This window comes from Rhipicephalus sanguineus, chromosome 1 (assembly GCF_013339695.2).
Source record: "Rhipicephalus sanguineus isolate Rsan-2018 chromosome 1, BIME_Rsan_1.4, whole genome shotgun sequence".
Lineage (NCBI taxonomy): Eukaryota > Metazoa > Arthropoda > Arachnida > Ixodida > Ixodidae > Rhipicephalus > Rhipicephalus sanguineus.
Window position 1 is genome coordinate 11,921,444 of NC_051176.1, and position 21,730 is coordinate 11,943,173.

Below are 21,730 nucleotides of genomic sequence, written 5' to 3' on the forward strand. Positions count from 1 at the left end.
GTGACACTTGATAGTTCGCGCTCATCTTCTGTTTGTTCGTTTAGCGGCGTCCCTTGAGCTCGAGTGACTTTCGTACGCTCCGTAACATGAGCGCAGACATCACGGTGAAAGCGTGAAACATCTCTCTTCCACTCAGCACGAGAAAACCGCGCGAGCAGACAGCGGAAGGGCAAGGTTCTCCCTGCGCAAACATAACGAGAAGCGAGCGCGCTCGCCGACGACTTTTAAATCCACCCGTCGCGCTCCTAACGCCATCTCGCTGGTAATGAAGAAACGCTTATAAGCCGGACTTGTTTGGGGCAGCGCTAAAGAACACACGGACAAAGACACATAGTAGACGCCACGGGCGCTAACTTACAACTGAACTTTATTGCCTTTTCCAGTGCATTTATATGTGCCATAATCGCTCGTTGTGATAGCCACGTTTCCCAGACTAACAAGCAGCGATAAACAACAATCTTGACAATCTGTTTAGCTATAGCAGAGGAATTTCACATGGAGCACGAGTGCAAGAAAAAAAAAACACCGAAAAAAAACAACAACAACATAGTAAAATAACAACTGGCGGACGCTTCGCGTGTAAAGCATAAACCGATGAAAGATTACATGACAACAAAAGGGAAGTGCAAGTGAGAACCACGCTTAAATAAAACCTTTGAGATAATCAATCTCAGCGTCAGACAGAACGATTGAAGGCCTGCTAACGCAGTTGTCACCTGCCTTATGTATGAAAAAGGCTTCCATGATTTCGCGCTCAGTTTTATCTTTCGCTTTCTTGAGGAACTGTGTACGTTGAAAATCAGGGGTACAACCACAGCGTTTGCAGTGCTCACCCAGGAATCCCCCAGTTTGATTGCGCACGTTCAAAATTATGCTCCCTAGCTCTCTCGTTAAAGCATCGGCCGGTCTGACCGATGTAGCGGCGACCACAACTCAGGGGAATGCTGTAGACGACATTAAAAACGCACATTGTAAACTTGTTCCGGTGTTGCGTGACGCAAACACGTCGCTTCTTACTGTTAGTCAAGGCACACAACTTTGAGAGTTTGCATGGAGCGGAAAAAACAACCTGGACGTTGTGTTTGCTTGCTATTCGTTTTATATTGTGCGACACTTGGTGTATATATGGGATGACCTTGACCGGCATGTCCGCTTTGTTAGGCTTGTCGTTTGCTTTCGAACGTTTAATATTTTGCAGGAGGGACTCACAAACGGCAGTGATAAGTTCTGGGGGGTAACCCGCACGCTTAGTCTCAGAACTTGGGCACAGAAACTTTCGGAAAGAGCATGACTGCAAGTCTTATTGAGGGCCGAGTTCAAGCAGTTCTTTGCGATACCGCACTTGACAAGCTTCGAGTGAGCGCTATTGTGCGGTAGTAAGGCTTTTTTCGATCTCGGGTTGTATAACTAACAGATATGATTAACAGAAAAACGCAACCTAACATCCAAAAACTGAAGCTCATTGTTTGCAGGCCTTTCGAAAGTAAACTTAAGACCTTGCCCTTCATTCTGGAATACACTGACAACTGCATCAAGGTCTGAAACATCTTTCAAAAGGACCAAAAAATCGTCAACATAGATGTTCACAATGCGCGGCTCTTGCAACTTTGCTTGGATGCGGCTTCCAACAAAAAAAAAAAAAAAGCAAGAAAAGGGCCCTAAATTTAGCCACATGCCTCATGTACAGCGGCCGGGTTTGCTGGCTATGGTCCGACAGGTCGCTGATCGTTGCGGTGAACAATCGAAAGAAAGTGTTGTTTCAGAAAGTGTTCAATGTCTCCAACGATGCAACAACTCGCAGAATTCGATGAAAAAGCCCCTAAATAAGGTTTCAAGGGCCTTAAATGAGCGTCAGCTTAGCCTTCTAGAGGCCGACAAAGAAGGAGGATTCGTCATAATGCCGAACGCTCTCTTTCAGGAAAAGGCCTTGTCGGCAATAAGGAAAAATTTCAAGCAGGTTTCCTTCGATCCTCGGAAACAGAAACGCCTCGCACTCCAAGCCCTGGATGATCTCAACCTTCAGAGCATCAGAGGACGAGCGAAGAAAGAAGAGAAGGGAGTCCTGGAAATATTTTTCACGGTAAAAACGCACAAACCTAAAGCCCCGTTTCGAGCCATTGTTTCCGAAAAAGCGACTTGGCAGCGTCTGGTTAGCGGCTACGTACAAACGCAGCTACGAGTACTGGTGAAAGACGACCCGTTCGTCCTTAGGAAGTCATCTGATGTCGTCCAACTTTTACAAGGTTTGAACTGTGGCAATTCCAACGGGTTTTCAATTGACATAGAAGATATCTACTATTCTGTGCCGCATAAGGAATTGCTCGTGGCTATTCGCGAGAGGATCGAGGATCATGGTGAGCTCGCGTTTTCAAGTGCAACTGGTGTTAATTGTGAACAATTTTTAGCATTGTTGGAACTGTATTTGGGTTCTACCGTGGTCGAGTTCAACAACGAATTCTACGTACAGAAACAAGGAATCTGTATAGGTTCGGCGGTCGTTCCAGTCTTGTGCGATATTTTTCTGTCCGTTGTTGGAAGCCGCATCCAAGCAAAGTTGCAAGAGCCGCGCATTGTGAACATCTATGTTGACGATTTTTTGGTCCTTTTGAAAGATGTTTCAGACCTTGATGCAGTTGTCAGTGTATTCCAGAATGAAGGGCAAGGTCTTAAGTTTACTTTCGAAAGGCCTGCAAACAATGAGCTTCAGTTTTTGGATGTTAGGTTGCGTTTTTCTGTTAATCATATCTGTTAGTTATACAACCCGAGATCGAAAAAAGCCTTACTACCGCACAATAGCGCTCACTCGAAGCTTGTCAAGTGCGGTATCGCAAAGAACTGCTTGAACTCGGCCCTCAATAAGACTTGCAGTCATGCTCTTTCCGAAAGTTTCTGTGCCCAAGTTCTGAGACTAAAGCGTGCGGGTTACCCCCCAGAACTTATCACTGCCGTTTGTGAGTCCCTCCTGCAAAATATTAAACGTTCGAAAGCAAACGACAAGCCTAACAAAGCGGACATGCCGGTCAAGGTCATCCCATATATACACCAAGTGTCGCACAATATAAAACGAATAGCAAGCAAACACAACGTCCAGGTTGTTTTTCCGCTCCATGCAAACTCTCAAAGTTGTGTGCCTTGACTAACAGTAAGAAGCGACGTGTTTGCGTCACGCAACACCGGAACAAGTTTACAATGTGCGTTTTTAATGTCGTCTACAGCATTCCCCTGAGTTGTGGTCGCCGCTACATCGGTCAGACCGGCCGATGCTTTAACGAGAGAGCTAGGGAGCATAATTTGAACGTGCGCAATCAAACTGGGGGATTCCTGGGTGAGCACTGCAAACGCTGTGGTTGTACCCCTGATTTTCAACGTACACAGTTCCTCAAGAAAGCGAAAGATAAAACTGAGCGCGAAATCATGGAAGCCTTTTTCATACATAAGGCAGGTGACAACTGCGTTAGCAGGCCTTCAATCGTTCTGTCCGACGCTGAGATTGATTATCTCAAAGGTTTTATTTAAGCGTGGTTCTCACTTGCACTTCCCTTTTGTTGTCATGTAATCTTTCATCGGTTTATGCTTTACACGCGAAGCGTCCGCCAGTTGTTATTTTACTATGTTGTTGTTGTTTTTTTTTCGGTGTTTTTTTTTTCTTGCACTCGTGCTCCATGTGAAATTCCTCTGCTATAGCTAAACAGATTGTTAAGATTGTTGTTTATCGCTGCTTGTTAGTTCTGGGAAACGTGGCTGTCACAACGAGCGATTATGGCACATATAAATGCACTGGAAAAGGCAATAAAGTTCAGTTGTAAGTCAGCGCCCGTGGCGTCTACTATGTGTCTTTGTCCGTGTGTTCTTTAGCGCTGCCCCAAACAAGTCCGACGATGAACCAGCTCGCCCAAACCAAAGTTTTGCTAGAACATATCGCTTATAAGCGCCTAGCGTCTCTGAGTCCGTCCAGCGGTAAATGGTGTGTATATAGACGTCAGACTCTGCCCAGGCGGCGCTGCGAAAACCACCGCCCCCAGCGCCCTCATCGTAGCCCTGGCACTAACTGGGTAGTGCAAAGAGAGCCGCCCGCAAGCGAATGTGCATAGGCCGCAATATAACCCTCCTCTTTCGTTGGTTTCGAGGCGCGGTTTCCTGAAAATCAAGGGCCTGGAAAGCTTCTTCCGCCAATGCACGCTTCAGAAACAAAGGAAGGTGATCAAAGCGAACTGCCAGTACAATGCAAAATAAGTTTTAGTTATTCCCGCGCGCTGCAACTCCCAAGTACAAGCGAGCATCCAGAGTATGCCACAGCGATAAAGTACCTACATACACGATCAATTTACTTAGCTATGCATCTTACGATCAGTGGTACAAAACTCGGTTCATCAGGGGCGAATGGCTCCGGCGATTTTCGCCTTTTCAGTTGCATTCTTCCTTAATTCATCTCTCGCTTCCTGTGCATTGGAGCGTTTTCTTACGCATTCTCAAATGGTCTCTTGATGGTCGTCTTCCGTTTGTATGTACTGCAAGTGGGGATACGTGCGTGTCCACTTTCGCGGGGTACAACCAAAGGCAAAACCGTGGCCTCCGAGATAGCTACGGCAACCGCGGAGGACACGGGCGAAACAAACCGGGGTCACCAAACCGGTGCCAATTTATTGCTCATTGCTGCCTTGCGTGTCCACATCTGTGCTACGTCATGCCGCCTTCGTGCAATGAACTTGCTAAAAAACTTGAACAATTAGAACAACATTTCAATGCAAAGATGGATTCCTTGATGTTAGAAATTGGCTCTAAAATCAAACTGAAATTAACTGACTTGGGTCTGTCTGACAATGCCTCGCTCAGTGAAAGCATTGACTTCTTGAGCAGCCAGTTCGATAACTTCAGAGCCCGGCAGGATGAACTGACTGCATCGAACAAGGCGGTAATGGCACGAAATGAAATGCTTGAAAAACGTGTTGCTGATCTTGAGCAGTACTCAAGACTGACCAACGTTGAGGTGAAAGGTGTCCCCCCTACAAAAGGCGAGGACTGCCGTGCCATATTGAAGCGTATGGCCGATGTCATCGAATGTCCTGTATCTGAATCTGATATTGAAACTGTTCATCGCGTTCCGTCCAAATCATCTGAGCAAAATTTAATTGCTCGCTTTGTCTCAAGGGACAAGAAGAATGAATTTGTAAGGAAAGCCCGCAAGGCGCGCCTTCGTGTGAGCAACCTTGGTTTTTCTGGCACTAACGACACGGCAGTGTATGTGAACGACCACCTTACAATCAGCAATAAAATGCTGTTTGCTAAAGCGCTTGCATTGAAGAAGGCAAAAAAGTGGCAGTTCCTTTGGACTGAGAACTGTCAAATCAAAGCGCGAAAAACCAGTGATAGTAGGGTGTTCCGTATCGCTGCCGAGTCCGATCTGCGCATATCCACATAAGAGGCTTGTTAGACTGATTATTTGAGACATGTGCCGGTGTGCGTCTTCATTGCTATGTCTCTCCTTTACCCGTCCGAAATTCGTCCATTATTAAAATCCAATCGTCATTCTTTGGTGCATTTCAACGCCCGAAGTTTAAGAAGGAATCATGAAGGCTTGAAAAACTTCCTAACTTCCCTTGATCATGTTTTTTCATTCATTTGTGTATCCGAAACCTGGCTTTCCAGCAATGACTGTAACATGTACGGCTTCGTTTCTTACACTCCCGAATATTGCCACCGTTTAAACAATAGGCATGGTGGTGCTGCTATATTTGTTTCCCCCGACATCACTTATACTCGGAGGAACGACTTAAACTTCCAGGTCGATTGCTGTGAAACGGTATGGGTGGAAACTAATGAGCCCCTCCAAACACACAATTCTAAAAGTCTTGTTCTTGGCTGTATTTACAAATCACCCGCCTCTAACGTATCCGATTTCCTTCTCGTTCTTAACAACGTGCTTAACAAGCTGTTAACTGAAAACAAAAGTGTGATGATAGTGGGTGACATAAACATTAATCTCCTGGATGTTAATTCTAGTGTGTACACAGCTTACACTGACTGCTTTAGTGGGCATGGTCGTGAATGCCTCATCACATCACCAACTCGATGCTCTGATGAAAGATCCTATTCTCTTATTGATCATGTTCTAACTAACCTCGACCTACCAATAACTGCTGGCGTTATTAACACTGACCTTACAGATCAATTTCCGATTTTCGCAGTTTTCGATGCTCATTTCGCTAACGTTGGCACCTCATATTTCACCACACCATTTGATACAGATAAATTCGTTTCCGCAATTAGCTCCACCGACTGGTCTCCTCTCAATTTAATTCAAGAGCCTACGGAGGCGTTTAGGTTTTTTTGTGATGCATTCACGAAGGACAGTTTCTACCACATCTAAAGTTGTGCGCTGTAAAAATCGATTCAAATACCCGAATAACCCTTGGATGAGCTATGCTTTACTAAAGAGCTTGAGGAAAAAAGATAATTTGTATAAGAAAACCAAAAGACAGCCATTCAATAGTTCTCTGCTCAGTAGGTACAAGAAATATTGCAAGATTCTCAGTAGCGCACTCCGGGAAGCGAAAAGGCGACACTACGAAACAGAATTTGTGCGGAATAAAGGTAACCCTAAAAAGCAATGGCAATTGCTGAATGATTTTTTGAACCGTAAGTCGCCAACATTTATCTCTACAATTCAACACGACAGCATTACTTTCAACCAGCCTGCTGAGATTGCTAGCGCATTTTCTGATCATTTCGCACTATCTCAGAGCAGTCAGCCTTCAACATTTCAACCTAAAATAAACCGTCTGTGTCGTTCATTTTATCTTTTCCCGGTTACGCCAAGTGAGGTGCTATCTACTATTCGCAACGCTCGCAACACCAGCCCTGGATTGGATGGCATTTCTATGCGTCATTTAAAACTGGTTGCTGACATAGTTTGCGAACCCCTAAGCGCAATAATTAATTTAATCTTCAAAACTGGCGAATTTCCGCAAATAATAAAACGTGCTAAGGTTATCCCGGTTTTCAAGAAAGGTAACAAAGAGCTGCTATCAAATTACCGTCCCATTTCAATCCTTCCCTCCCTAAGTAAAATAATTGAAAAGCTATTTGTGTCCAGACTAACAAAGTACTTAGATAAGTTCCACATAACTTAAATCTTGCCAGTTCGGCTTTCGGGCAGGAAGCTCTACCAATTTAGCTTTACTTTGTCTAACAGATTTCATTAAGAACAGTATTGATAGGAATCAATTCGTCGGTTCCGTCTTCCTAGACCTCACTAAAGCATTTGACGCCGTTAATCACACAATTTTGCATCGTAAACTTGAAGTATATGGAATAACTGGCCCTGCTCTAATGTTTTTAAAGCATTATTTAAGTGATCGAGAGTTTGTGGTGTACGCACGTGAAACATTTTCTCCTCCTAAAACAACTAACCAAGGAGTTCCACAAGGTTCAATTTTGGGACCACTGCTTTTTTCCCTTTATATTAATGATTTGCCGGACGTTACTGATTTATGCCACTATGTTTTGTATGCAGACGATACAACCATATCTGTACCTGATAAATCTATGTGTTCATTACTAAATAAGCTAAATATGGCACTTGATCACCTAATTAAATGGTGTAACAATAACGAACTACTTATTAATCCATCTAAGACTAAGTCATTGGTTTTCCATCCACATCAAAAGCCTTTAATTATTTCTCTTGTCTTATCATTAGGAAATCATCTTGTTCTCATGAACGACTCTGCGGTATTTCTAGGTGTGACATTGGACAGCCATATGAAGTTTCATCTTCACATCAATCATATTAAAAAAAAGTCGGCCTTCGGTATTCGTGCGCTGATCAAGGCACGCCAGTATTTTTCACCTCCTGCGTTGCTTTCACTCTACTTTGCATTTATTCATTCTCATATTAACTATGGCATAATTGCTTGGGGTAATACATATTCCTGTTATCTTCATTCCATCCAGCATATACAAAACCAAGCAATACGCATCATAACTTACACTTCTTCGCGTTCAGATGCTTTTAGCCTGCTTGATGAGCACAAAATTTTATCTGTTAAAAAATTATTTCAGTACAACTTAGCTATAATGTTTTATAAATTACTTCATTCCCAGCTTTCCTTTGAATACATTGATTGTAGCTCCCTCAAGAATACTAACCCCAACAGATTTGCTTCTAATTATAATTACTTGCTACCACCCATTCGTACTAACTACGGTAAGAAAACATCTAAATTCTCTACCATTCAACTTTGGAATAGTTTACCTATTGAACTTAAAACTGTGCCCTCATTTTCACATTTCAAAGCATCAATAAAATCTTTCCTTTTAACTGCTGATTGCTCACCTTAGTTAACGTATATAATTTTTTGGACTTGTCCTCATTCCTTTTATTTGCGATTTTCTTGTTTCTTCTATAAGTTGTTTTCATTTCTCTTCATTTTTCCTTGACTTTTATTTTATTTTTGTGCCTTCTTCTACTTTCATTCCGTCTTTTTTATTTTTGCATTGTATTGTATTTGACTTTGCTTTGCATTGCGTTGTATATTGGTTTTCGCATTTGGCTTTTTATTTTATTGTATTCCTCACTTCATCTTGTATTTCAACTGTTCTTGCCTGTTGCTAGTTTTTGCCCTGTATAGTACTATTATTATTGCTTTCTATATTGTATTTATTGCTTTCCATATTGTATTTAGCATTTTGCATTCTATGTTATTGGTTTCCTGTTATTTCATCTGCTATTTTAACTGTTCTCGCTTGTTTACCACCTGCTAATATTCTGCTGATTTTTAAAATCCACTTTTGTTGTATTTTTTAACTGAGGGTCCCGTTTTCAGTATTTATACTCTGGGACCCTCATCTGTATACACGTATTATGTAACTAACCCTTATGTCACCAATAAACTCAAAACTCAACACGACCAACATTCTGCGATTTACTTGTATGACGCACGTGGTGTTAGCTAGTTAGAACCAGAACTCTGAGCCTTCAAAACGTACGTACGTTCGCGATGCTGTGTTGTGACGACCAACTCGTCGCGGTGTGCGTATCACGCGTCTCCAGTCTGCCTCTAGCTGCTCACTTCGTGTTACACGACAAGCACCGCGGTCAGAGCCTCTGCTGAGCTTCATAGTCAAGGTTACCACGGTTTTGCATCAGGGCTACGCAAAACAACAGCAGAGCCACACATTCATGCCACCGGCTGTGGAGAACGCGGGTACTTCGCTTACCCAACACGCTCGCAACGGCCCGTATCCAACGCTCTCGCCTTTCTTCTTCGTACAACTATGGAAATCGGTAGAACTGAACGTTGTTATTCAGTCTTTTACGTCCGTGGCAATTCACAACGCAACAGTGCGTCTTTTGCGGAGTTTTTTCGTAGCGTGCGGAGGGCTCTCGTCTGCTGCTGTTTTCGCCGTCGTTCAGGCGAGCGATCCAGCAAGCACTTCACGACGGCTCGGTGGCGCGTCCGACTAGCGGAGAGCAATTCACAGCTCTCGTTCTGAGTGCTAAATGCGCAAACACACGCGATATTAAGCTCAATCGTTGTTTCGCACTCGCTAGTTGCACCTGGTCCCATAGCAAACTGTGCGAGAGAGTCGGTCTATGCACTACTCAATACTTCTCCGACAGGTGTCGCCACACATCTAGGAAACTCCAGAGTCTGACGTCTATAACGCTCGCCGTTAGCTACGTGGAGGATCTGCGTTTCGTGGCCTAGTGGTTAGCGCCACTCGCTGCGGAGCAAGAGGTCCCTGGTTCGATTCCGCGCTTCAGAAGCATTTTCTGAATTATTTTTCTTTGGGGCTTTTATATATATATATACATACTCATACATATACGGTGCATGACGGGCGACGGCGACGGCAAAATTCAGCAGAGACTGTCCATATAATTGCTATCGCAATAAAAGTAATTTGTTCGGAAACGGCACCTACCACCCACCACGGAGCCCAACGAGGGGACGTGGCAGAACATGTGAACAAGTCTGCGCAACGCCAGTAGTGCGCCGTTCCTATAACCGAATATTGTTTACCCTAGGTAGGATAGCCACACAAGGTTAACCCTTGCTGCCAGGAAAAGTGGAAGTAAATGGAAGAGAGCAGAGGACAGGGAAGATTAAAAGTGAGAGGTAAAGACGAAGACGTGGGAGAGAGAGAGAGATAGGAAGAGGCGACTGCCGATTTCCCCTGGGTGGGTCAGCCCACGGGTGCTGTCTACGTGAAGTCGAGGCCAAAGGGGTGTGTTGCCTCTGCCGGGGAGCCTTAATGGTCCAATCACCCGGCGTCGGCTCAACACCCAGGATCCCCTTTTCCCCGGACACGGCAAAGCCACGCACGGCTAGGCGTGGGAAGGGTCAAACCCCTCGTTAGCTCGGGTCCGTGGTGTCGCTACACACCAAACGCCTGCTTGCGTAGACGCCCCTGCGGGGATTGGTGCCTAGTAGATGAAAATGAAACAGCGCTCTGGAAGGGACGAGATGAAGACTCGGCGCTGAGCTAACAACCAAAGTTTATTCAAAACAACTACAATATATAGGAAGCAGGTATCTGCAAAGAACAACGAAACATAAGCAGAAAAGCACATACATGTGATAAAGGCCATACAACAAAAATAATCAGCTCGCGCACAGTATTGAGAAGCTGTCACACTAGTACCCCGTAAATGTCTAATTTCACTGCAGTCAAGGGAAATTGACGGCACGCTTACACAAGAAACACCATGCTGTTGAATGCGGATTGCTTCACTAATCACGCTTGCGCGCTTTTCGTTATAGCGCCGAATGACCGCATACTGATCGAGAATTGGCTGGCATCAGCAATTTTTACAACAGTTGGCGAAATGGCTGGGGGCAAACCCTTTTATAGAGTAAGCGTGCTCCCTCGGCCGATGATATATGCCTGATGGCCGATGTAACAGCGCCGATACCTGCGTCCTGTACATTGCAGTTGTTTTGAATAAACCTTGTTTGTTAGTTCAGCGCCGTGTCTTCATCGCTCCCGTCTTAAGCACTGTTTTATTCTTCACCTACTATGAAAGGCACAAGTTCGGGGAAAGACGGAAGCTTGAAGGAATGAAAAAATTATCAACGCGGTGTGAGCCCACGTTTCGACAAGTGGACTTGTCTTCTGCAAGAAGACAAATACACTTCTCAAAACGTCAACTCCAGGGACACACCGTGTTGACGATTTTTTCAAGCCAATCTATGGTTACAAAACCTACCTACCTGGCTTAGGGGCAAGGTTAAATCGTAACGGTAAAAAAACCAAAGTTTGTTGTATTTTGACCCAGTAACAAGGCGCACACAAGCGAAAAGGTTATTTAGCTTTAAGGGACAGCCTACTGATCGAGTTACGTCTCACCAATTCCTCGGTGTCTTTCACGAATATTTCGACTGGTCTGTTCATATCAACTGCTTACGAAAAAACATCTCTCGAGCAGTTGGCATACTCTGCACGTTATGTCACTTATTACCAGTTTGGCTAAAATAGCAATGATAGTATGTAACAAAGTTAAAGCTAACCTAACTGAATTTTAAAAGAAATTTCTCGAGAAGGATCACAGCCATAATTTACGACACATCAGCTTCAAGAAGGATGCGCTTCATACTTTAGAAGAGCGATGAATTGGGCTAGTTGGTGGTCGATCATGGTTTTTCCTTGTTGTGCTGCAGATGACGAGACGAGGACGGTAGGTCGATACAGGGACACAGGACAGGTTGTGCACAAACTTACAACTGGTTTATTCACATCTTGCGAAGTGTCAAATATAGGTTAACAATCAGATGGGATAGGGTGAAGGAAGGGAAAGTGCGAATAAGGTAGGCAAAAAGTAAATATAGATAATGCAAGCATATGACGTGTGCCATCTTGAGCTCAGACAAATTTTTTCGCAGATCAGCGTACGCCACTTTCTAGAAATTTTATTTCTGCTTGCGTTAAATGTAACGAGGGTGTGCTGATGCATTCCTCTTTTGCACTTAAGATGAACAGGGCTTCTTTTATCTCCCTAGTGTCTTTATCACCACCACGTGCTAGCAGCGTGGTGTCGCGGAACTTCGGCGTGCAGGAACATCGTTTGCAATGCGCCGCGAGGTGACCTGCTCCTTGTAGCTGCTGGCAAGCGTATCTGTGTTCCAAGAGGCGTTCATTGATGCAGCGTCCTGTCTGTCCTATATATTTCTTGCCGCAGGTTAAGGGAATACTGTATACAGCCTTAACGGCACATTGCACGAAGGGTCTCGGTGGTTTATTGAGCGCTGTTTCTTTGATTGGCTATTGTTTACTGCTTTGCAGAGCCCCTTAAGCTTATGAGGCGCTGAAAACAGGACACTGACTCCATATCTTTGCCCTACTTTCTTGAAACGGTGCGATATGCCATGTGCATACGGAATTACTGCCGCTTTGCTGAAGTCAACTTTCCCCCTTTCGTTTTCTTCGACTGCACGTGGGTTTTTGGTCTCTTTCAAAAGCTTTTCGCTGATTGCTACAAGCATGCTTTGGGGATAGCCACTGTCTTTTAATCTCTTCAACTGGTTGTTAAGGCTATGCCCTAGAAGATGGTGGCAAGACTTTCTGAGCGCTTGCCGAATGCATGACAATGCTATGCCTCTTTTGATGAGTTTTGAATGGTTAGACTGGAAGCTTAGGATTTCTTTCTTTCCTCTGGTGTTATAATGCCAGCACGTGTGCTGCGTTTCGAACCGTATTTCTATATCGAGGAACTGCAGTCTAGATTGTTCTGGGATTTCGCAAGTGAAATCAAGACCTGAATGTGCGGTTTGGAACGCTTTGACAATATCTTCGGTGTTACGTACTACGCCTGGTTTGAGACATACTAAGAAATCGTCTACGTATCTGAAACAGGCTGATATGTCAAGGTCGTTCATTCGTTGGCCTAATTTACGATCGCCTTCTGCCAGGAACAGGTCGGACAATACCGGAGCAATACAGGAGCCAATTGAAATGACTTACTGAAAAACTTTCAGTAAGTCATTTCAGACGCCCTTTCTGTCCTGTCCTTACTTTTTTCCTTGATGGTACGCGTCTTTTTGGTTTTTCAGTAAGCATGTATCAACTAGCCCAACAAAAAGTTCTATTATGAAATGACTTCTCTCTGCATGTAAAAATTGCCATCATATTCAATGATTTGTGAACGTAGGTAAATCCTTAACAGGTCTAGAAAGACGTCTGCGCCACAGCCACACTGATTCTGAAACTTCACACATCCAAACAAGTTAATCGCAGATTCAACAGCACCTAACACGGCGCTTTGCGGAATGTTGAAAAATAGGTCTTTGGCATCAATGGAAAAACAATTTACAGTAGGGCGGTCCCTAAGGTACTCCACTACAGCGTCGGAGTTCCGGATCCTGAAAGGGTCTTCAATAGGTGGACTCCCCAGGTGAATCTGCAAGTAATTCGCAACATTCCTTTGCCACGTCTCCTTATCTTCTATAATAACACAAAATGGGTGTCCCTCTTTATGCGTCTTGACCGAGAAGAAGGCCTTGAGGCATAATTCCTTGCTTTGACGTACCGCTTTTTCTAGCTTTTCAAGTTGCGCCCCAGAGCATAGATGCACTTGGTCAGTGTACGTTGGTCATAGACGACCCAACGTACAAGGACTTAGCTACCCGTGCGATAGAAAAGAATTTTGTCAAGGCAGCGAAGAATGAAATTAAGCCGAAACAATTGAAGAAAGAAGCAGTGTATCTATGCTCTGGGGCGCAACTTGAAAAGCTAGAAAAAGCGGTACGTCAAAGCAAGGAATTATACCTCAAGCCCTTCTTCTCTGTCAAGACGCATAAAGAGGGACACCCATTTCATGTTATTATAGAAGATAAGGAGACGTGGCAAAGGAATGTTGCGAATTACTTGCAGATTCACCTGGGGAGTCCACCTATTGAAGACCCTTTCAGGATCCGGAACTCCGACGCTGTAGTGGAGTACCTTAGGGACTGCCCTACTGTAAATTGTTTTTCCATTGATCCCAAAGACTTATTTTTCAACATTCCGCAAAGCGCCGTGTTAGGTGCTGTTGAATCTGCGATTAACTTGTTTGGATGTGTGAAGTTTCAGAATCAGTGTGGCTGTGGCGCAGACGTCTTTCTAGACTTGTTAAGGAATTACCTACGTTCACAAATCATTGAATATGATGGCAATTATTACATGCAGAGAGAAGGCGTTTCAATTGGCTCCTGTATTGCTCCGGTATTGTCCGACCTGTTCCTGGCGGAAGGCGATCGTAAATTAGCCCAACGAATGAACGACCTTGACATAGCCTATTTCAGATACGTAGACGATTTCTTAGTATGTCTCAAACCAGGCGTAGTACGTAACACCGAAGATATTGTCAAAGCGTTCGAAACCGCACATTCAGGTCTTGATTTCACTTGCGAAATCCCAGAACAATCTAGTCTGCAGTTTTTCGATATAGAAATACGGTTCGAAACGCAGCACACGTGCTGGCATTATAACACCAGAGGAAAGAAATCCTAAGCTTCCAGTCTAACCATTCAAAACTCATCAAAAGAGGCATAGCATTGTCATGCATTCGGCAAGCGCTCAGAAAGTCTTGCCACCATCTTCTAGGGCATAGCCTTAACAACCAGTTGAAGAGATTAAAAGACAGTGGCTATCCCCAAAGCATGCTTGTAGCAATCAGCGAAAAGCTTTTGAAAGAGACCAAAAACCCACGTGCAGTCGAAGAAAAAGAAAGGGGGAAAGTTGACTTCAGCAAAGCGGCAGTAATTCCGTATGCGCATGGCATATCGCACCGTTTCAAGAAAGTAGGGCAAAGATATGGAGTCAATGTCCCGTTTTCAGCGCCTCATAAGCTTAAGGGGCTCTGCAAAGCAGTAAACAATAGCCAATCAAAGAAACAGTGCTCAATAAACCACCGAGAACCCTTCGTGCAATGTGCCGTTAGGGCTGTATACAGTATTCCCTTAACCTACGGCAAGAAATATATAGGACAGACAGGACGCTGCATCAATGAACGCCTCTTGGAACACAGATACGCTTGCCAGCAGTTACAAGGAGCAGGTCACCTCGCGGCGCATTGCAAACGATGTTCCTGCACGCCGAAGTTCCGCGACACCACGCTGCTAGCACGTGGTGGTGATAAAGACACTAGGGAGATAAAAGAAGCCCTGTTCATCTCAAGTGCAAAAGAGGAATGCATCAGCACACCCTCGTTACATTTAACGCAAGCAGAAATAAAATTTCTAGAAAGTGGCGTACGCTGATCTGCGAAAAAATTTGTCTGAGCTCAAGATGGCACACGTCATATGCTTGCATTATCTATATTTACTTTTTGCCTACCTTATTCGCACTTTCCCTTCCTTCACCCTATCCCATCTGATTGTTAACCTATATTTGACACTTCGCAAGATGTGAATAAACCAGTTGTAAGTTTGTGCACCACCTGTCCTGTGTCCCTGTATCAACCTACCGTCCTCGTCTCGTCATCTGCAGCACAACAAGGAAACCATGAGCTTCATACTAATTACAGTGCACAAAAATTAGCTTAACAAATTCCGCATTTCCTTGACGAAATCATTTGAAGAAAGCTCATGTCTTCTTCAGAAAGACGCCTTCCTTCAAAGAGCCTTCCACGCCACTCTCGATTCTTATCTTATGCAACTCGCACATGCTACACGTGCTTGTTTTTATTTCTGTTTGATATGCTGTTGTTGTGCATGAGCTGTTCTTCTTTATTATGTTTTCGCATGTTATTCATAATTATGCACATATTTTTAGTCTATGCTTCGATTTATGGAAAAATCGCGATGTGTGATCCCAACCTATGTTCAGATTGTTTTTTATCAGGTGTAGTGATCCAAAAGAATTGGTTGTAGAAGGCGGAAAAAAGAGGCTAGAAGAGGAGGAATGTAAATAAAATGGCTCAAAGCAAACTGCTTTCGTTGGAACTTTATATTTGGCGCAGCCTTTGACAGGATCCGGAAGATGTGGGTGACCTTCTACCTCACACAGCGGGACGGCGAGCCACTGATTGCAGGCTACGAGCTAGACGGCGAGAACTTCGTTGCGGCTCCAGAAGAGATGACAACACCTGGCCGAATCGAATCCATCGCCACCATTGCCAAAGAGCCAATCAGCGATGTCATCGCCAGAGGTACTGTGAAGGTAAATGTACCTTTTTCGCAGTTCTAAGCCTGGGAAAAGCAAAACACCATTAAGGAGAAACTGCAGAGCCGTTCTGATGAAATTACTGATACGTCAAGCTGGTCGAACGTTCTTTCTCAGTTCACTTGGTTGCAAAAGCAGCAACTACAGCACCAGTAAGCACTCTTGACGGTTCTGGCATCAGACAGGACTCGCCACATGACAGTAAACCCGGACATTTTCGACGGCAGTTGCGGTGTAGATTATTGGTTGAACGCATTCGAGTGTGCATGTGAGCAGAATCATCGGTACTGGTACACGGACTGCGACAAAATACAAAATATGCGAGCATGCCTTTCTGGAAATGCCAAAGAATGGTTTGACTTGCGTTTTGCCCAACACAAAGAAGATTCATGGCAGTCATGGAAGGACAGCTGTGTCAGTGCCTTCAGAAAGAATGCAGTAGAATTATGGGACAAATACATCAAGTATGAACAAAACAGTGAGAGCCTAGTCGACTAATTTCTTCGTAAAACAACAATTGCTGTATAACGCTGATCCGAACCTTCCAGAATCGTGCATCGTGCCACTTATAATACAGGGAATGAAGAAAGGAAGTCGATTGCAAATGGAACTCAAGGCACCTGTACGTCTGAGGAGATGCTTCATGGTTTGAAGTACATTGGTTCTGACTCTACAGATGCACTCGGGTTGAAAGATCCACCACCGCAACCAAACGAAGCAGGATCCTCTAGAAAGATGTCTTCCCGTATGCGAATTGCGTGACAGATCAGCCGAGAGAATTGTCGCATAATTGTTAGCAGGGGCATTTATTGGAACGAGAGACCGTTCTTGTTGTAAGCCCAAACATTCTCTTCGCTGCGATGGTTGTCAGGGGTTCCAACGTTTCAGCGCTGATCGACACAGGTGTCTCAGTGAGCCCGATTAACGAGGAGATAGTACCTAAAGACGACATCTGTCCAGGAAAACTAGTCAGGGTGTCTAGCTATGACGGAACTTGCAGGGAGTTCACGAAATGGACCGAGGCAGAAGTTCGCTTCAGAGGCCGGGTAGTACGGAAAAGCCTCGTAATGTCGGGTGTTAATTTTGATTTTCTTCTGTCCCAACCCGACATGAAACTTCATTGCCAGGTACCTCTGAAGGAAGACAAAAAGAAGTTTACGGCGTTCGTTACACCATTTGATGTGTACGAATAAAACCGGCTCCAGTTTAGGTGGAAGAATTCAGGTGCATTTTTCCAGAAAATGATGAACTCTGTACTGAAAGATTTTATTGCGAAGTTGTGTAATGTGTACGTCGACGACATCTTAGTTTATTTAAGGACCAGAGACGACCATGCGATCCACCTCTCGGCAGTGCTGAAAGCACTCAGTGATGCACGACTAAAAATTATTGCAAAGAAGAGTGAGTTCTTTTGCCGAACCGTAGTATTTCTCGGCAGCCGTTTTGACGGCAAGACAAAGAGTACCAAGGAAGAAAGTGTGCAGAGAATCAGGTCTCTTGCGAAGTCCCCATGACGCTCATTCCTTTCGTGTCTTTTGAGGTCTTGCAGGAGACTTGAGAGCATTTATAAAAGACTACGCTAAAAAGACGAAGCTGCCTCACCACCTTAACCCAGAAAGGCTCCCCCCGTTCATGTGGTCTGAAGAATATGAACGAGCCTATTTGGAACGGGGTACAATTCTTCTTTTTCTGTCCTAACGCTGCCGGATTTCACGTTACCCTTCGAGCTCTGCACCGATGCTTCACACTACGGAACTGGAGCTGTTATTTACCAAACAGATGACAAGGAGCCGGCTTCCCGACAACTACAAGTAATCAGTTATTCGTCGTACACGTTTACGAAAGCCCAAATTAATTACTACACCACAGAAGAAGAAGTTCTGGCAGTTGTCATGGCCTTGAGATATTTCAGCACGTACTTGGAAGGCAGATGATTTAAATTGTCCACCGACAACCAGGCCTTGACTTATCTGCTTCATCTCGTACAGCCAAAGGGGAGATTGCACGATGGACAAGCGAGATCCAACAGTACACCTTCGAGGTATCTCATCGCCCTGGACAGAATCACTAGGATGCTGATGCCTCGTCCAGACTGCATATACCACAAGAAAGAGAAGCTGAACACGTCAACTTTATAAGGCTGTGGGAAGGTACAGGAAAGTTGACATTTAAGAACGAAAAGCTACACGTGCCGGTGATAAAAGTGCAAGCTATTCTAAGGCTGTACCATAACAGTCCAGAATCTAGAAGGCATGATGGATTTTGGAGAACGTACAGAAAGCTTACTGCAAGATTCGCTTGGACGAAAATGAAAGCGGACGTCGCTAAATACATAAGACATGCCACGAATGCCAGCTCTTCAGAGGAAAGTTTAGGCCACGAGAGGATAAAATGGTAATGCCGTTGTACTCGGAGGTACCTTTTGAAGTACTTCACCTCGAATTTACGGAAGTCAAGAAGAAAGGCGAGAGCGTGCGAAAAACTAAAGCGTTTTTGGCTGCCGTGGACGAGTGCACATGCTTTCTTGCTGCTAAGGCCGGCCGTGAAGATGCGAATTCAGTGATGTCACTCCTGGAGCGGAATGTGTTCAAGGCTGTCAAAGTTATAGTTGCCGACAATGGACCAGCTTTTCGAAGTCTTAAGCTTCGACGACGGGCCAGAAGAAAGAGGTATTAAATTACATTTCCCAGCACCATACCGCCCTGAAGCTAATTCTCTTGCAGAGAGGATGGTTAGGGGCTTGAAGATGTTTCTGTCTTTATACCCAGACTTCAAAGACGGGTGGAAGTGTGCTCTGGAAGCGGCTGTATCCCATCACAATCGCTCCTATACTGCACGACTTGGATGCAGCCCCAACTTCGCGGCTTTCGGAAAACCAAGCTGGTTGCCTGCTGATCAAGAGCTTGGTTTGGTTGACAAGATCGTTCTCAAGCAAAAACCTATGGCGGAAGAAAAGAAACAACGATATCGCCAAACGGTGAAAAGGAAGCGTCATCGATCACAGATACCCGATGTGCAGCCTGGAAGCATGATTCTTGTGCGCAAAGGACTTGACTCGAAGTCTGCCTTTACGGGTCCCTACTTTGCCACGAAGATCGCGAAACAACAAGGCAAACTGAAGACAGTATATTACCAGGGACCTCGCACCAAGGTTGAAGAGTCGTCTCTTTCAAATATACTTCCATACCCTCGCCGGAGATATGGAAACAGGAGGCTGGGAGAATGTAGTGATCCAAATAATTGGTTGGAGGAGGCGGAAAAGAAGAGGATAGAAGAGGAGGAAGTAGAAGTGAGGAGAAAGGTAAATAAAATGGCTGAAAGCAAACTGCTTTTGTTGGAACTTTATATCAGGTATGACTAGTTATTCATGTGTGTACGCGGGTGATCGGCGCTTTGTCAGGCTTTCTTTACCCTATAGCGAATTTCCTAGGCAACTATCTGTACTGGTTGTCTCAAAATAAAAAAGAATATGAATATGAAATAGGTAAATTGAGCTGCTAATGAAATAGGTCAACAACACTTGGGAGAGTGGATGCGCCCCGGACCAGTGGAAAGCGGCCTCAGTTGTGCTTATTCCGAAACCGAGTAAGCCCCTAAACCTTGACAACCTAAGGCCTATATCGCTAACCTCTTGTGCAGGCAAGGTAGCGGAGCATGCGATCCTCAACAGGATCTCGGACTTCATAGAAAGCAAGGAACTGTTCCCGCACAACATGGTCGGCAACATGGTCCTGCATGCCACGGCCAGCCTAAGTCCGGAAGCAGAGTTTCAGCCGTTTGTTAGGTCATCCCTCATGAATCACCATCCCTTACCATCAGGATTGCGTAACTCAAGCCAGATGAGTTCGTACTAGGAGCGGTCATCCCCCCCTTGCTATTCAACATAGTCATGAAGGCCTTATCGGAGAGGCTCAGATCCCTTCCCAATATAAGCCATTCGCTATGTAACAAAGAACTGGTTCCGCGGACGTTAGATGGAGACTACCCGTTTATTGATCATGGCGACCAAAAACTGCCCTTCTCGCTCGTGCCCCCCTCTTCCACCTTCTCGTCTTCGCGATAGTTCCGCACGCTCCTCGCTGCTCCGTTCCGCGGCATTTCGCAACATCCTCCGGGGCGGGCCAAGATTAATCGGATGCTTCGAGGGGGCAGAGTTTTTGCACCGGGCGATTTACCGTTGAACCATTAGCGAGACGCACTGAGCAAGCACGCACTATGCCGTCTCTTCCTGGGAGTAAGGTGGTCACTCGGCCTAACTTCCAGTATGTTGCGGGTGTGTTGTCCTCTAACACCAGCACTACATCACCAATCTGTAGCTTGGTTGATGAGCGATTCGAGCTGTTATGCGCTGACCGCAGTAGTAGCAGGTAGGCTCGCTTCCATCGTCTCCAAAGTTCGTCTATTAGATGCTGGCGATGACGAACCTTGCGGTTCAATTCAACCGCAGTCGGAAGCTCCGAGATGCAAATGTGTTGCGGCAAGGAAAGGCTACGCTTTCCCAACAGGAAATGCGATGGAGTCAATGGCTGGAGCTCATCGGGCTCGCTCTCAAGATACGTTAATGGTCTGCTGTTGATCGCTGCCTCGATCTCGCACAGAACAGTTGTGAGGGCCTCCACGTCGAGGCAGCTGCGTCCCAGTGACCGTTTCAAGGAGTTTTTCGTTGAGCGAATAAGGCGCTCCCACCATCCGCCCCACCACGGAGCTCTTTCTACGATGAACTTCCAATGAATCCGTAGCTCCGCGGCGTACTCCTGAAGCGCTGGTAGTGCGGATGCAAAGGTTTTAGCGCAGCGACGGAAAGTTTGAGCGTTGTCGGAGTATACCGTGGAAGGAACTCCGCGGCGTGCAACGAAACGGCGGAAGGCGAGTAATGTTGTGGCGGCGGTCATGTCTGAGGTGAGCTCTAAATGGATTGCGCGTGTGACGGCACATGAAAAGAGAAGGACGTAGGCCCTTGTTGTACCACTTGCCAGTTTTGCGTATAAGGGCCCACAGTAATCAAGCCCGACAACGGTGAATGGGCTTGCTTCACTAATTCTCTCGCGTGGTAGAGAGGCCATTGGTGCGGATGCTGTCGCCGCTTTCCATCGTTTACATATTCTGCACTTCGAAACTATCTTCTTTACAGTCTGCCGTCCCCTCAGCAACCAAAAACGCTCTCGAAGCTCTGTTAATGTTGCTTCAACACCTCCATGGATAGTGCGCACGTGTGCCGCTGATACAAGAAGGCTTGTGAGCTTATGATCGTCTGTTAGGAGAATGGGATGGCGTATGTCGTGATCAGCATCAAGCTGGTGCAGTCGTCCACCGACGCGAAGTAAGCCGTCCTCATCCATAAACGGACAAAGGCGAAGAACGCGAGATGTTGAGGGTAACGGCTGACCTTTACGTAGCGCAAGAACTTCGCTCGGAAAGGAGTGTTCTTGAACAGTCTGTAGCCAATAACGCTCAGCCTGTAGTAACTCTTCCGCTGTGAGGGGTCCGGATAGTGACGGGAGGCGCCGCGAAGCGTTAGAGATGAAACGCTTGATCCATGCCGTGACTCTAAGCAGCCTCGTAATGGAGCTGTAGTCTTCGACGTGCA